Raw genomic sequence first — 17,340 nt, forward strand, 5'->3', positions numbered from 1 at the left:
AGTTTGGAGATTATGCTTTAACCGAATAAGAAGGAACATATCTCAGGAACCAAGAAGTGGTCAACAGTGTCAAATGCTGGTCAAGAGACAAATGAGGTGAAGACTGAAAAACCTCCTTTGGATGTAACAAGAAGGTTGTCTTGGTGAGAGACGTTTCAACGATGCATGGATAACACAACTTAGAAAATCTTAAATAAAGCTTCCGAAAAGTTAAGACAAAAGAACATAAAAATTTGAACTATGAAATCATCAAGCTTACAAAATTCAGATACTGGATTGTATAGTTTGTTTCTATTGTGGCTATACAACAAAGCATCCCAAAACTTAATGGTTTAAGACAGCATCCATTGTATTTTTGCTCGTGAGTCTGTGGGTTGATTGGGCTCAGGTGGGCAGTTCTGCATCACATGAAGTCAGCTGGTGCAGCAGCCATATAGGGCAGGGCTCAGCAAACTTTCCCATAAAGGACTAAATAACAGATATGTTAGGTCTTGTGGACCATATGGTCAACTGGCATGATGATTCAGCTATACCATTGTTGTGAGGAAGTAGTCATAGATAATATATAAATGAAAGGGCATAGCTGTGTTCCAATAAAACTTTATTTACAGAAATCAGATGGCGGGCCAGATTTTGCTGAAAGGCATTTGAGCACCCATGATTTAGGGGCTCAGTCTGGGGTGACACTTTCAAGATGGCTCACTTCTGGAGCATCTTGGCACCGCTCTATGTGGCCTCTTCATGTGGGTTGGGCTTCTTGAGCATGGGGGCTGGCATCAAGAGTGAAAAGCAGAAGTTGACAGGCTTAGGCCTGGAACTTGTGTCACTTCCACCACTGTCCATTGGTTAAAGTGAGCCCCAGGGCCAGTCCAGATTCAAGGAAGAGGGTTATGAAAGGGGATAAGTACCAGGAGGCATGGTTCACTGGAGGCCACCAACCGTTACAGACCATCACATAATTCTAAGAGGCTTGCTTATTAAACCTGTGTTTCATTCCATGTTCTGTCTGGACCCTTACCCAAGGGAAATATTTGGTGACTTGTGAAGCCATCCTTTGATCCTTTCAAGAATTCTCTTCTTAATATCACTTTAAAGAATCCACAATTTGGCCAGGCGTTGTGGCTCACACCTGTAATCCCAGTACTTTGGTAGTCCAACCCAGGCAGATCAACTGAGGTCAGGAGTTTGAGACCAGCCTGGTCAACATGGTGAAGCCCTGTCTCTATTAAAAACACAAAAAATTAGCCAGGCTTGGTGGTGGAAGCCTGTAATTCCAGCTATTTGGGAGGCTGAGGCAGGAGAATTGCTTGAACCCAGGAGGTGGAGGTTGCAGTGAGCTGAGATCACACCATTGCACTCCAGCCTAGGCAACAAGAGCAAAACTCCATCTTTAAAAAAAAAAAAAAAAAAGGATCCACAATTTACTATTTAAAGACAACAGTTCCTTTTTCCCATTAGCTTGAGAAAACTCTAGGGCTTCTGACACACACCCTCAAAAATGCTATTTCCAATGCACTGCACTTAAGCTAAAAGGCACTACAACCCATTAAACTTAGATTACAAATGTGATAGAAAATGGTTTTTAGTAGTAAGATTAAAGCAATCATACTTAACCACTTAAAGATCTATCAAAGTGCTGTTATTTTACAAAAGTAAGTAAATTATAATCTATGTTAGAATGTTCACTCGTGAATTTAAAAAATAATCACTAAACATTCATAAATTGTTAGGCCATATGCTAGGTTTTGGCAAATACAGTCATCATTTTGCTCTTAATGTAGGACTCTAACCCATTAGTTGACCTTTAGAACAGTAAAACAAAGACTGCATGAGATCAGATTTTCTCAGTGAAGTAGAAAAAAAAGGAAGAATTTAGGTTCTCATAAAATTATTGAATCACAAGAAAATTGAGGGCATATATATATTTTTAGACTGGTATTCTAGTGAACTATATGGTTTGATGTATTAGATTACTTTAATCAAATACAATCATTATACTGATAAAAAGGTAATACTAGCTGGCTGGGCACAATAGCTCATGCCTGTAGTCCCAGCACTTTGGGAAACCAAGGCAGACAGATCACTTGCAGCCAGGAGTTCGAGACCAGCCTGGCCAACATGGCAAAACCCCATCTCTACTAAAAATACAAAAAAATTAGCTGGGCCTAGTGGCGGGCACCTATAATCCCAGCTACTCAGGAGGCTGAGGCAGGAGAAGTGCTTGAACCTGGGAGGCAGAGGCTGCAGTGAGCAAGATCGTGCCATTGTACTCCAGTCTCGGCAACAAGAGTGAAATTCCATCTCAAAAAAAAAAAAAGAAAGAAAATAATACTAACCAAGTGTGGTGGCGCACCTGTAGTCACAGCTACTCAAGAGCCTGAGGTGAGAGGTCACTTCAGTCCAGGAGTTCAGGGCTGCAGTGTGCTATGATTGTACCTGTGAATAGGCACTGCACTCCAGCCTGGGCAACATAACAAGACTCTATTTCTTAAATATATATATATATATATATATATATATATATATATATATATATGCAATAAAGGAAAACCATCTTTTAAAGGGTAATACTAGAACATTGTGAGAAGAACTGGTTTTACTCTTCAAAAAGTGTGACCAAAAAAATGCTGAACATGCTGTCAGGGATATGGGGTTATAGGCCAAAGGATACGAGACGCCACCAGATGAATATAGCACATCTTCCCATATCAGTTGCACATAAATGTTCTAGGAGGAAAACATTTTAACCGCTAAGTGCTTTAAAACATAATTCTAGCTTGGCATGGTGGCACATGCTTATAGTCCCAGCTACTTGGGAAGCTGAGGCTGGAGGATCACTTGAGCCCAGGAGTTTGAGGTCAGTCTGGGCGACATAGCAAAACCTTTGTCTCTAAAAATAAAAAATGAAAATAAGGCATAATTCTTATCACAATACAATAAAACTACAAAATATTTTAAAGGCCTTTACAGGTGAAAATTAAAATACTGTCTATTAAACAACAGTGAGGATTGGTCAGATATGAGCTTGTAGAAAACAAAACAAAACAAGCAAACAAAAAACCACTTAGGTGAAAGCGGAAATGACTGCAAAAGTGGCATTTCTAAAAAATAATAATAATGAGGCCAGGCACAGTGGCTCATGCCTGCAATCCCAGCAATTTGGAAGGCCGAGGCAGGTGGATTGTTTGAGCTCAGGAGTTCAGACTGGCCTGGGCAACATTGCAAAACCCTGTCTCTACTGAAAATACAAAAATCAGCCAGGCGTGGTGGCACATACCTATAGTCCCAGCAACTCAGGGGGCTGAGGCAGGAGAATCACCTGAGCCTTGGGAGGTCAAGGCTGCAATGAGCCATGATTGGGCCACTGTATTCCAGCCTGGGCAACAGAGTGAGACCCTGTCTGAAAATAATAAACAATAAAAATAATGATAATAATAATGAAAGCACTGTATATGAGAATTATGGGATATATTAGAGCAGTGATCAAAGGGAAATCTTAGCCTTAAATGCTCACATTAATAAAAATAAAAGGATGAAAACAAGTGAATTGAACTCCAACTCAAATAAGCTAGAAAAATAACAATGAAATTAACTGAAAGGAAACACAAGGACAGAAATAAAGAAATAATACATATTGAAGCAGAAATTAAAGGGCTTCAAAATAGCAGGAAAATAATAAAACTACATAAATTAAAATGGTGATTGCTGGGGCAGAGGGAAATACTAGCTAACCTAATCAAGAAAACAAAGAAGAAAACATAAATCTATAAAAAGAAAAGTGATGATGACTTTTATCATGGAGAATTTTTTTTAAATCATGAGAGACTACATTGCAATCATATATAAATAAACGTGAAAACTTTTGAAATGGATAACTTCCTAGAAATACAGTTTTATAAAACTGACTCCAGGAGTGAGAAAATGCTTAAGAAGACAAACTTCCAGAGAATTGTTAAAGAACATTTCAAAGAACTACCCCATAAAAAGCCATCACACACAGATGGTTTCACAAGAGAATTTCAGCAAACCTTCAAAATTCAAATAATACCAATGCTACATAAACTATTCCAGAGCATAGAAAATAGAAAAAGACTTCTAAATTTTTTATAAAGCAAGATTAATATTTATACTCAAATCTAATACATGTAGTACATGCACACGAAAATATAAATCAGTCTCATTTATGAATAGTGATGCAAAAAAACAAATGAAACATTTGCAAACAGAATCTAATACCTCATTTAGAAACACATCATCATCAAGTAGAGTCTATGTCAGGAATGCAATAATGGTTTGATATTAGCAAATTCATTAAAACAATTCATCATATTAATGTCAGAACAGTTATATAATAATTTCCATAAATGTTGAAAAGGATTTTGATAAACTTCAACACTCATTTCAAATAAAAAATACTGAATAAAATAGGAAGATGGATATGTGCTTAACATAATAAAAATACTTAGGTCAAAAGCCAACTTTTTATTTAATTGGAAAAATGTTGGTAACATTCCCACTAGAGTCAGATATATGGCAAAGATGCCAACTATATCTACTACTATTTAACATAGCATAGAAGGTATCAGCCAATGCAATTAGGCAGAAGGAAGCAATTTGAAGCATAAGAATTGAAAGAGCAGAAGTTGCCAGGCGTGGTGGCTCACGCCTGTAATCCCAGAAGTTTGGGAGGCTGAGGTGGGCGGATCACGAGGTCAAGAGATGGAGACCATCCTGGTCAACATGGTGAAACCCCATCTCTACTAAAAATACAAAAAATTAGCTGGACATGTTGGCGTGTGCCTATAGTCCCAGCTACTTGGGAAGCTGAGGCAGGAGAATCGCTTGAACCTCGGAGGTGGAGGTCTCAGTGAGCCGAGATCACATCACTGAACTCCAGGCTGGTGACAGAACGCAACTCAATCTCAAAAAAAAAAAAAAAGAAAAAGAAAAACTATGTAATATTTGCAGATGATATGATAGTATGCCTGTAAAACCCACGAGGTTAAATGATAAAACTAACTCAAACAATAAAGTAATTCCATAACATAACAGGATATAAAATTAACCTTCAGAAATCAATAGCTTCATATATACAGTGACCAATTAGTTAGAAAGAATAATGGAAGCAAAAACTCCATTTACAACAGCAACAATGCAATAAAGATAAAAACTTAGGTATTAGTAAGAACTGTGCAAAAACTATATGAAGAAATCTTTAAAACATTCTTAAAACATGTAAATATACACTTGATGGAAAGACATCCTTTGTTTTTAGAAAGTATGACCATCATAAAAAATGTTACTTATCCTTAAATTATAAATCTAATGCATTTCCAATAAAAAATACCATTAGGTTTTTGTTTCGAAACTTCACACACACACACATATATATATACACACATACACACATACACGTATGCACATATTTGTGTGTGTATACATACATATGCACACAAATAGGTTTATATATACACATATATATGCAAATGGTATATATATACACACACACTTATTCTTGTGTGCTTTATTTTAAATAAGTATATATACTTAATATTTGTATATGTATATATATATTTGTATTTGTATATATGTGTGTATATGTATATAAATAGGCATATGTGTGTGTGTGTGTGTGTGTGTATACCTACACAAATATATACCTATTTAATACCTATATCTATTTGTATGGGTATATACATTCACATACATATATATACTTATTTGCATGTGTACATATATATATACACACACACACACAATTATTTACTTAAGGCACACAAGAATTGCTAGAAAAACTAAAAAACACAAAGAGGTAGAACTAATCCTAACAGACATTAACACATACTATAAGACCTCTATAATTAAAATTGTGTGGTACTGGAACATAAATAGACTAGTAGAAAAGAATCAAAAGTGAAGAAATAGACCTGAATATAAAGGGAAAATTAGCTTTAGATACATATTTAGGATAAATTCCCAAAAGTGTGATTGATGGGGCAAAGGGTCAATATAGCTATTTTCAGGTATTACCAAATTCCCCTTCACTGGGGCTGTTCTCTTTTGCATTCCTACCAGCAGGTGAGAATGCCCATTTTTCCCACAGTCTCACCAACAGTGTGTATTGTCAAGCTTTTGATTTTTTTGCCATTGATATAGGTGAAAGTGGTGTCTCAGTGATTTAATTTGCATTCTCTTATTACAAGTTAACTTTAACTTTCCGTTTAAGAGCAATTTATATTTTTTATATCTTTTTTGTTAAGGCATAATTTATGTAAAACAAGATGTAGAGCTCTTAAGGGTTTGGTTCCATGAATGTTGAAAATTGAATATACCTGTGTAGCCACCACTAGCACAATCTCTAGAACATTTCCATCCCCCTAGAAAATCTCCCTGACTCCTTTCCAGTCAGTCCTCCCACCCACTCCAGAAGCAATCACTTTCTGGTTTGTATTCTCATAAACTACTTTTGTTTATATAAATGGAACATAAATGGAATATATAATAATGTGTATCTGATTATTTTGTGTGTTTAATGTTTTTGCTCAACATAATTTTTCAGAATTCATCCACGTTGTGTGTTGAGCATTATTTCATTTCTTTTTATTACTGCCATGGATATAATGCCATGTTTGCAGAATTAATTTTTCTCTCCTAATGGTTTCTTATTGTTGAAGAACTGAGATGCAAATATGGAAAGCAAGAAAAATAGAATGAATTGTTGGATTGGAATTGGAGTTACCAGTAAAACTCATTGTTTACAATATGTATAGATACATACAGAAGTAATTGGAGATATGTGTAGATATATCTCAGTATATGCATGCATACATACAGACAAGTATTCCCTGGCTCTGTTTACTTACAGAGCCTGGGAATAGTGTCATTCCAACAGTAATAACCACACCTTCCACCTATACCTTGGTTTCTAAATAACATTTTCTATGATAAAGAATCAGAGGTCTTTGGAGAAGACTGCTTCCAGAGTTAGGGAGAAGAAAGTAGAAGTGTGAGTCTGGAACATCTTCTCGAAGACAGTAAGGACACTTTCAAAAGCTGATGTGGCTATCTCAAAAGGACAGAAGTGCCAGCCTGAAAGTATTTTGGTCACATTTCAGATAATATGAAACATCAAAATAAATAAAGACAATAATGGATTTTTATGCATTGAACTATTATTCTAATTGTTATTAAAAAGTTTTAAATTAATGATAGGTAGAGGGAAATTTTTTAACAGAATACTAACTTATAAATGTAGAAGAAATGATAGAAAAATCACCATTTCACAACCACCATACTAATAATTGATTCAGACGAAAATCACCATTGGGTGGAAGGTTGTTGGAAAACAGGATATTCACATGATCTCATGCGAATTACTTATTATACAGGGAAAATGTAGTGTTAAAATCGTGGATTTGGTAGGCATGATAATAACCATGTCATCCAAGTTAACATCACCAGATAAGTTATTTCATATGCTCCTGAGAGGATGCCCTGAGAAGGAGATAGTATTCCAGATAAAAAGGTTGATTTTAACCCTAAGGGAAGAACCATAGAATTCCAAATTAAGAGACGTTAGGCAAAACAACCTGGGCTCCAAATATATCAATGGTGTGAAAGACAAAGGGAGGAGACTAAAGAAATAAGACAACTAAATGCAAATGTGGCATCCTTGATTAGATACCTAAGCAGGAGGGAAACAAAACACTTTAAAGGATGTTTCTGAGGCTAGGCTTGGTGGCTCATGCCTGTAATCCTAGCAACTTGGGAGGCTGAGGCGGGTGGATCGCTTGAGGTCAGGAATTTGAGACGAGTGCCTGGGCAACATTGCGAAACCCTGTCTCTACAAAAAATACCAAAAAATTAGCTGGGCATGGTGGCACCCGCCTGTGGTCCCAGTTACTAGGAAGGCTGAGGCAGGAGCATTGCTTGAGTCTGGGAGGTCGAGGCTGCAGTGAGCCAAGATCACATCACTGAACTCCAGCCTGGGTGACAGAGTGAGACCCTGTCTGAAAAAAAAAAAAAAAAAAAATTATTGAGACATTTGGGGCAAGTCTGAATATGGATTATGTTCCAAAATGTTCCTATATGTTAGATAATAACATTGCATCAATGTTAAACATCTTGAGTTCAATAATTATATTGTAGTCATGTAGGAGAATGTCCTTGTTCTTAGAAAATATATGCTGGAGTATTGAGAGGTGAAGTGTCATTATACCTACAACTAACTCTTAATTGGTTTAGAGAAAAAAGTAAATACATACATGTTTTTGCTTGTGTCTCTCTTTACATATGTGTGTGAAGAGAGAAAGAATAAAGCGAATGCAGTAAAATGTTAACAACTGTTGAAACTTAAGAATAATGTCAGTAATGTCAGTACTATTTTTTCAATTTTCTGTAGATTTGAAATTTTTCATAATAAAAATTTGGGAATTTTTTTTTAGGTAGGGCCTTGCTCTGTTTCCCAGGCTGGAGTGCAATGGTGCCCAGAAAATCGTCCCACCTCAGCTTCCCAAGTAGCTTGGGACCACAATTGTGTATCATCACACTTGGCTAATTTTTTAAAAAAATTTTTATAGATACAGGATCTCCCTATGTTGCCTAGGCTGGTCTTGAACTTCAGGACTCAAGCAAATCTCCAGCCTTGGCCTCTTAAAGTGCTGGGATTATAGACATGAGCCACTGCATCCAGCCAGAACATTATTTTTAACATTATTTTTAATTAGAAACAAGAGACTTCCAAAAAAAAATTGCTCTGAATATATCTGAATATGTCTGCTTTGAACTGTTACCTTCAGGAAATAAAAACTCACTATCTTTGAAGTTACTTCAAGAAGGCTCCTTCAATGGAGAGCCTTAAGAAGCTTTGCCTGGAGGACAGGACATCTCCCTTTGGGGCTGGCTGGTGTCTTAAGATGTTCGGGCAGACAAGGTCATAGTTCGGAGTAGATACATTCCTCTGGCAGTAGCAACCACACCTTCAGGGGACTGCCTCTCCTCAGTCATGTGCTTCTCTTGTGGTTGCCAATCATGAGACCCTGTCCCCGGGCCAAAGGATGGGCAAGTAATCCAGGCCTGGCCAACGATGTACCCCAGCACCCTAGTCACAGTGATTGGCTCAGGGAACGGTGTGGGACCTTAGCTGGGCCAATCAGGCTCCTATCCTGATATTTATGGGTGCCTGGAGACTTTATTTATTTCTAAATGCTGCTACTTTCCCCTGGGATCCTTTGGACAGCGTGATGTCAATCTGGAGCTCCACCAAGAGTCCGGATTATTATGGTTAGCAGCTGTGCCATTCCACAGGGTGAGCTGCAGGCAGAATGAGAAGCAGTTGGCTTCGCTTCAGGGTCTCTCAAAGTGATCCTCTGGCTCCTGGGGCCTCTGTTTCTAAATTACAGGCCATATCTTATGCCACAGACTGAACTCTATTCTGTAGACCACATGGTACATATGCAAGTGTATATGCTCCTCCGCCAAACGTCTCCTTGTTTGCTCAAGGTCCTACACTCTCATTGGTCATTAATTCTTTCCGTAGGTATGGAAGGCCAACTGTGAGCAAAAAGCAAAGTGCTGTGGCCTGGTGCTTCCCAAACATCACACTGGCCACCTAAAATCCCCTAGAAGCCTTCCAAACACAGCTCTCTGGGTCCCATTCCCAGAAGTTTTGACAAGAGAATCTACGTTTAACAAGCCATCCAGGTAATTTGAAGTCCTGATTGGGTTTGGGAAACACTACAGGGGCAGGGAGGGATATCAAGGTAAATGCAGCTCAAAGTCATCTCTCAGGGAGCATTTAGATTAGGGAAAACGAGAAGGCAATTCGGCTAATTATACTATGAAGCAGGAATCAGTGCTGGGCACCAAGAGAACCCTTCCCAGCCTCGCGGAAGTGTGAAAGCTGACCAGTCCTAAGGTGATGCTGGGTTCTGCTGATGGGCACTCATGGGTTTTCCCTCCTCATTATCAAGGCTGCTTGGATCTTGAAACAGTACCTTCCAAGGAAGGAGTAAACCTATGTTTCAGCAGATTCACACTGGAGAGTTGGGGAAATCAGACCACTCAGGGAGCTCCTACTGATGTGTATTTTTTCTTTCTTTGTTTTTGAGATAGGGTCTCACTCTGTCACCCAGGCTGGAGTACAGTGGTCCCACTGTGGTTTACTGCAATGTCTGCATCCTGGGCTCAAGCAATTCTCCCACCTCAACCTCCTGAATAGTTGAGACCACAGGAGTGCACCACCATGTGCACTACTTTTTGTTTTTTGTTTGTTTTTTGTTTTGGTAGAGATGGGGTCTCCCTATGTTGCCCAGGCCAGTCTAGAACTCCTGGGCTCAAGTGATTCTCCTGTCTTGGGCTCCCAAAGTGCTGGGTTACAGGCATGAGCCACTGAGCCTGGCCTCTTGCTGATGCCTTTTATGGAAAGAAAGGGAGGGTTGGAGGAGTGTGAGTGTGGTATACTGTGATGGGTGTGTGTGCGTGTGTGTGTGTGTGTGTGGTGTGTAGTCTTAACTAGGACTCTTGGCCAGCATGTGTTCACTACATTCTTGTCAAGCGAGAGAGTGTTTCAGGGAGCCAAATAAAACTCCCAAGTGACCTTTTCATCAAATCAGAGTGTGCCATTGTGGATAAAAAACACGGTGCATTGTAGTCATAATCACTGTTGTTTATTGGCCACCTGCTAACAAGCTGGGGGAACATACTAGCCTCTTTACATACCTTCTCATTTAATCCTCTCAGAACCCCATGAAATTACGACTTTTTTTTTTTTTGGTTTTACAGATGGAGAAATGGAAACTTAGAGGGGTTAGTACAACCTTCTGTTTATGTTTTTCTAAGTGTTTTTGTGAGTGATCCTGAATAGATATAACCAAATGTACATCAGTTAAGGGGCAAGCTTTTTTCCTCAAATATTTATTTGATGAGTATTTACTGAGCATCTATTCTGTGCATAGTCCCTACTAGGTGTGATAGGAAAGACAGAAAAACATTACAAATAGCTCTTCTCACTAAGGAGCAGTTAATTTGTTTTGGAGGTACAACAATCAAAGGATAGGCCAGGGGTGGAGGCTGATTCCTACAATCCCAGTACTTTGGGACAAGGTGGGCAGATTTCTTGATCTCAGGAGTTTGAGACCAGCCTAGGCAGCATAGTGAGACCCTATTTCTACAAAAAATAAAAACATAACTGGGTGTGGTGGCACATGCCTGTAGTCCCAGCTACTCAGGAGACTGAGGTGAGGAGAATTGCTTGAGCCCAGGAGGCAGAGGTTATAGTGAGCCAAGGTCACAACACTGCACTCCAGCCTGGGCTACGGAGCCAGACTGTTTCCAAAAAAAAAATAAAAAGGATGTTTTCTTGAGCTGCTTTCCCTGTTTGTGCTGTGTTTTACAGAAATTATCAAATTGCATTTGGGCTTAAGTTGTGAAAGTCTCTGCTCCTCCTTAGCCCCTTAGGGGTAAAGAACTCCATTTCACTCACCTTTGTATTCTCAGCACATAGTAAGTACTTAACGTTAATGAATCAATGAACTGATAAACTGGAATTTGGAGGGTGTGAATAAACATTCTAATCCTTTCTCAGGTGCTGAAGAGCTTAATGAAACTTACAAAGTAATCTACATCCAGAATAGAAAGTAGCTATTATTGAGCAAGGAAAACTTTTCAAAATAAGAGTACATTCCATACACAACCATTCAAAGTATTTCTTAACCAGCATCCCTGGATGTCCCATGAGATGTTAATAAGTATTTCTTTAAAGAGAAGAAAGAATTCCACCGTCCAGTACCTTTAAGCAATGCAGGGTTAGATATGATTTCTTTACTGCAGGAATTCTCAGAGCCTTTAACAGACTGGTATGCACTGTGTATAAACCAGAAGCTGTAGGTAGTTTGAAGAATATACTGTACATGTTAAGCAATATTTTCCAAATGTATCTGACAGTGGACACCTCAGGGTGGGAGTGGAGAAAGTAAAGAATTGCAGGTGGCTCATGCCTGTAATCCCAGCACTTTGGGAGGCGGAGTCGGGTGGATCACCTGAAGTAAGAAGTTCAAGACCAGCCTGGCCAACATAGTGAAACCCCATATCTACTAAAAATACAAAAAATTAGCCAGGTATGGTGGTACATGCCAGTAGTCCCAGCTACTAGGGAGGTTGAGGCAGGATAATCATTTGAACCAGGGAGGCGGAGGTTGCAGTGAGCTGAGGTCGTGCCATTGCATTTCAACCTGGGTGACAGTGAGACTCTGTCTCAAAAAAAAAAAAAAAAAAAAAAAAAAAAAACTAGAATAAGGTAAAGGAGGTAGCTAGGGTGCAAAATTTAAGAAGCATCTACTGCCGAGGCGGGTGGATCACGAGGTCGAGAGATCGAGACCATCCTGGTCAACATGGTGAAACCCCGTCTCTACTAATACAAAAAATTAGCTGGGCACAGTGGCGCGTGCCTGTAATCCCAGCTACTCAGGAGGCTGAGGCAGGAGAATTGCCTGAACCCAGGAAGCGGAGATTGCGGTGAGCCGAGATCGCGCCATTGCGCTCCAGCCTGGGTCTCAAGAGCAAAACTCCGTCTCAAAAAAAAAAAAAAAAAAAAAAAAAAAAAAAAGAAGCATCTACTTCCATGAAAACCCTAGTGCAACCCTGGGACTGAGGGTCTCCTTAAATTTTGCACCCAGGTCACTTGGCCTCATCCTAGGCCCAGACCAAAATGAATTCCTAATAACATCACTGAAACAAATATTCCATAAACCCAATTTGGGAAATGTTCTGTGGCCACTCCCCATTGCCAGTATCTAGTCAGGGGTAATCACTTTGATTCTGTTTTTGTTTATTTGTTTTGTTTTTTCACTCAGTACTCTACAAACAAGGAAGGGGTAAGAGAGGGGTAATCATTTTGAAGATGACAACAAAAATTTCTGAATCTTCTTTTTCCCTATTTTGTCATGATTCTGGCTCAACTTCAGAGTTGTGGAGGCCTTTCCTGGCCCTGGCCCCTAGGCGGAACCTCCTATGGAGGTCTGGCCAAGGGCACGGGAACCCAGTTGGTGCTTGGAGCAGGGCCAGGCTGCCCCTTCAGACTGGTTCAGGGAAAGGAAATCCAAATAGAATGAGTCTGTTCCACCCACCAGAAAAAGTTGCTAGTTGCTCAATTTCCTTTCCTTCTTTTTTTTTTTTTTTTGAGATGGAGTCTTGCTCTATCACCCAGGCTAGAGTGCAGTGGGTGCAATCTCAGCTCACTGCAGCCTCTGCCTCCTGGGTTTAAGTGATTCTCATGTTTCAGCCTCCCCAGTAGCTGGGATTACAGGTGGGTGCCACCACGTCTGGCTAATTTTTATATTTTTAGTAGAGAAGGGGTTTCACCATGTTGGTCAGGCTGGTCTTGAACTCCCGGCCTCAAGTGATCTCCCAAAGTGCTGAGATTACAGGCATGAGCCACTCAGCCTGCCCCTTTCATTCTTGAAAACAACAGAGATTAAAAGAAAGTCAATAAAGGATTCCCTAATGACTAGGACAATGTCTGGCACTCAGTAAGTTGAATGAATGAGTGAATGAATAAATGAATGGAAGAGGAGCCAGGAAAAGCATCACAGAATTAACAAATATGAATCAGAGAGGTCCCTGACATCTCTTTCTCTTTTTAAATTGTTCCTTTGCACTATGGCGAGAACTGACCTCTCCTTGCAGTCTCTCCTCTGAGCCGGATGTTCTGCTTAGATCTTTGGGTTTTTCCATTTGTACAGTCTCCTCATTAATGTCCCTCCCAACATAAAGTCCTGTTTGATCTTAGAGCTAATGACTAAAGCTGGGTGGGGCAAAACGCCTGAGAAAAAACTGTTCAAGAAAGCGTGTACATGCTGCAAACTCTCTTTCCCTCATCCATTTTATTTCTTCCAGTTTCTTTGTTTTGTTTGAGATGGAGTCTCACTCCGTTGCGCAGGCTGGAGTGCAGTGGCACGATCTCGGCTCACTGCAACCTCCACCTCCTGCGTTCAAGCGATTCTCCTGCCTCAGCCTCCCAAGTAGCTCAGATCACAGGTGTGCACCACCACACCCGGCTAACTTTTGTATTTTTAGTAGAGGTGGGGTTTCACCATGTTTCCCAGGCTAATCGCAAACCCCTGACCTCAGGTGATCCACCCTCCTCTGCCTCCCAAAGTGCTATCCAGTTTTTTTTAAATCCATGAAAACAATCATCTTGAAGGGTTGCAAGCTTATCCAGCCTGCAGTATTTTGTCGTTGTTGTTCTGTTTTGTTTGTTTTAGATTTTGGCAGTCTGAAGCCATGGTTTTTAGTTTCTGTCTCTAGTGATAAGGATAAAAGAGGCATGAGGAAGGGGCTTTATTGGCTCAACCAGAAAGAGAAACTAAGAACCCAAGACTGTATTCTCTTCCTAGGACGCCCCTATACTAATGACAGATACTCAGGGGCACTTAATATACTCATGAGTTCAGTGTCTCTTTAACTCTTCGGCACTCCACTCCTTAAGTGAAAACACTTCAGGGTAAACTCAATCTAAATAAATGTAGTGAAATATGCGGTTTTAAAATACTACATTGGCATGATAACCATGCCCATTCGGATGGCATGCTGAAATATTAGATAATGAACAAAGCTTCATTTGTTTGGTCATCAATCTAATTAAAGTATTACAAGCAACTGATATTAAAATACCATTGTTCTATATTACAGTCCAGTTAAAGAATTAAAAAGCTGAAAGGGGATATTTCCAGAATTAAAATGGCTACTGTATTTACCAAATATCTATAAATTTCCTGGGCAGTCATTTGGTTTCCTGAGAATTGGCATCAGAAATTTAACATTCCAGATCCAGAAAGCTGAAAAAAAAAAATCTTTCTGTGTTTCTCAGGACCTCATCTGACTTGCTGGTATAAATGGAGACTATGCCTGCACTAATCCATGAAATTATCGATTTGTCTTGCCTCTTACACATTTTAAAAGATTCCATCTCTTTTCGGTATTTGGATTTCATTAGACTAGACCATTTTAAATAATGATATCTATTTTCCCTCGATGACAGAACATTTCAATCAGCACATAAGATATCTGTAATACATTCAATAGTTTCTATAATCAAGTGGTTGCATCTGTGAGGATCCATGTGTCCTCATAGATGGATGCAGGTTGGAGGGTGAACCTTACCCTCCAAACTGTAGACACTGGAGCTCAAAAGCTGCTAATTTTCCACGCTGTTCATGCTTTTATCTTTGCATGCTCTTTTGGAACCCTTTCACTATAACACACAAAAGCAGAGGAGAGGACTTACAGTTTCTTTCTGGGTGAAGAGAACCTTCGATTCTACTCCTAAACACTCAGTGACATTGGGGGAGAACATTAAACTTACCAAAAGCTCCATGAAGCAAATATTTTGTACTTTTCCAAGATGCTGTTGGCATAACATCAGGGCTGTATACAAAGACCTCCTCAAGTCCCGCCAGGACGAAAGCTCTTTTGTACTGGATGAGGAGTGGGAAACGTCTGTTGGGTTTGGGTTGGCTTGGTTATAGAAGGAGGCAAACAGCGTGGGTTTTCATCACCATGTGGGCTAATTTACTGCCTCAGTTCTAGTGAGTCACACTGAGTCCTCTCTCTTGAGGGTCAAGTCTCCAGTCCAAAAGGCTCTGTTTTTAGTTGATCACAGCATGGTGCATGGCTGGTCGTCCCCAGCTGATTTCAGTGTTATGTCAGGTGGTCTACAAATTCATTGTTAATGTAATAATGAAAACCTGCTCCAGGTAATGAATTAACTTGGTTTAACTTCTCCCATGCTGGGGATGCTATCTTCCCCTTCTTGGGTCTTCCTGAATGACCATAGGTAGTTAAGTGTCTTGGTTTCAAAGGATATTCCTGTAGGTAAAGTGAATTGAGTGAGATGATCAACACACATTGTGGAGTACTGAAGGCAATTGAGTTTAACTTATAACAAGTGCCAATGTACCAAAAACCACCCAGGTTTTATTAACAAACCTGCAGATAATTCAGCCCTTGGCTACCACTACAATCTCGTCTGTGTCACTAGCCCTACGATCATGACCCTCAAATTACACTGGTCTTGTATCTGGTCTGAGAACATGCCACGCCATCTCCCACCTCAGAGGCTTTGTCCTTGCTGTCCTTCCTCCTGGAATGCCCCAGTCCTGGCTTTCCTGGCTTGCTCCTTTCATTCCTTGGGTCTCAGCCTAAGTGTTCCATCATCAGAAGGGCCTTGTGTCCTCCTCACCTCCTGTCCCGTTATCTATCTCACTACCTCGTTTATTTCCCTCATGACAGCCATCATGTTCAGAAATTGATTTTATTTATTCATGTGTTGTCTGTTTCTCCCCTCCAGGAGCATAGAGACTGGATTTATTTTTCCAGTACACAATGCCAAGCACAGGAAGGCATTTACTATGGATTTGTGTCCTCCCACAAATTCTAATATTGAAGCCCCAACCCCTGATGTGATGGTGTCTGAAGATGGGACGTTTGGGAAGTGACTAGATTTAGGGGAAGTCCTGAGGGAGGGCTCCTCATCATGGCATTAGTGACACCAGAGTGTTCCTCTGATTGTGAGAACACAAGGAGAAGGCAGCTGACTGCAAGCCAGGAAGACTGCCCACACCAGAACCCAACCATGCTGGTGCCCTGATCTCAACTTTCAGCCTCCAGTGAGAAAATAAATTCCTTTTGTTTAAGCCATGCCATCTATTGCATTTTGCTATGGCACCTGGAGCTAACTAGTACAGCACTTAAGTCTTTGTTGAATGAATGAATGAATATGCAATCTCCTGTAGCAATCAAGAGTTACATTTTATAATCTGAGCAGTTCTGGATAACTTTTTTAAGTGTCCATTTGCCAGGAGTTCACACTATATTTGTTAAGCCATTATGACATGGAGCTTTGTTAAATACAACTTGTCTATTTTTCTTTGGTACTCTTATCACAAATCTTTATTATTGCTAAACCGTACTGAAAGATACATCCAGGCAAAGTCCATATGCACAGCTGGCTGTGAGTTCATAAGTCTTAACCAACCAGGCTTATCTGTCAAATAGCTTTTTAAAAAAATACTGGCCAGTTGTTTGAATTGTTCAAGTTTTAGCACCAGGTAGACAAATCCACAAAGTTGTGAACATCTCCAGAGGACATGTGCCCAAGGTGGTCGGGGCATAGCTTGTTTGTTTTTAAATATTTTATTTCCATAGGTTTTTGGGGAGCAAGTGATATTTGGTTATATGAGTAAGTTCTTTAGTGATGATTTGTGAGATTTTGGTGGACCCAGCACCTAAGCAGTATACACTGAACCCAATTTGTAGCCTTTTATCCCGCACCCCCTTCCCACC

The 17,340-nt window shown here is 39.9% G+C and overlaps 1 long non-coding RNA gene across 2 annotated transcripts in view; it reads right to left on the bottom strand.

The window, feature by feature from the left end:
* The window catches only part of LOC135268872 (uncharacterized), a 76,789-nt gene that overhangs the window by 41,339 nt on the left and 18,110 nt on the right, over window positions 1-17,340 (bottom strand). For both annotated transcript variants that reach the window (XR_010337224.1, XR_010337223.1), the window contains exon 3: window positions 15,362-15,864. This is a non-coding gene — a long non-coding RNA (uncharacterized LOC135268872). The remainder of the gene's footprint in view (window positions 1-15,361; window positions 15,865-17,340) is intronic.

The sequence above is a fragment of the Aotus nancymaae genome, unplaced genomic scaffold (genome assembly GCF_030222135.1).
Source record: "Aotus nancymaae isolate 86718 unplaced genomic scaffold, 86718_ANA_hifiasm-v0.15.2.pri h1tg000046l, whole genome shotgun sequence".
NCBI lineage: Eukaryota > Metazoa > Chordata > Mammalia > Primates > Aotidae > Aotus > Aotus nancymaae.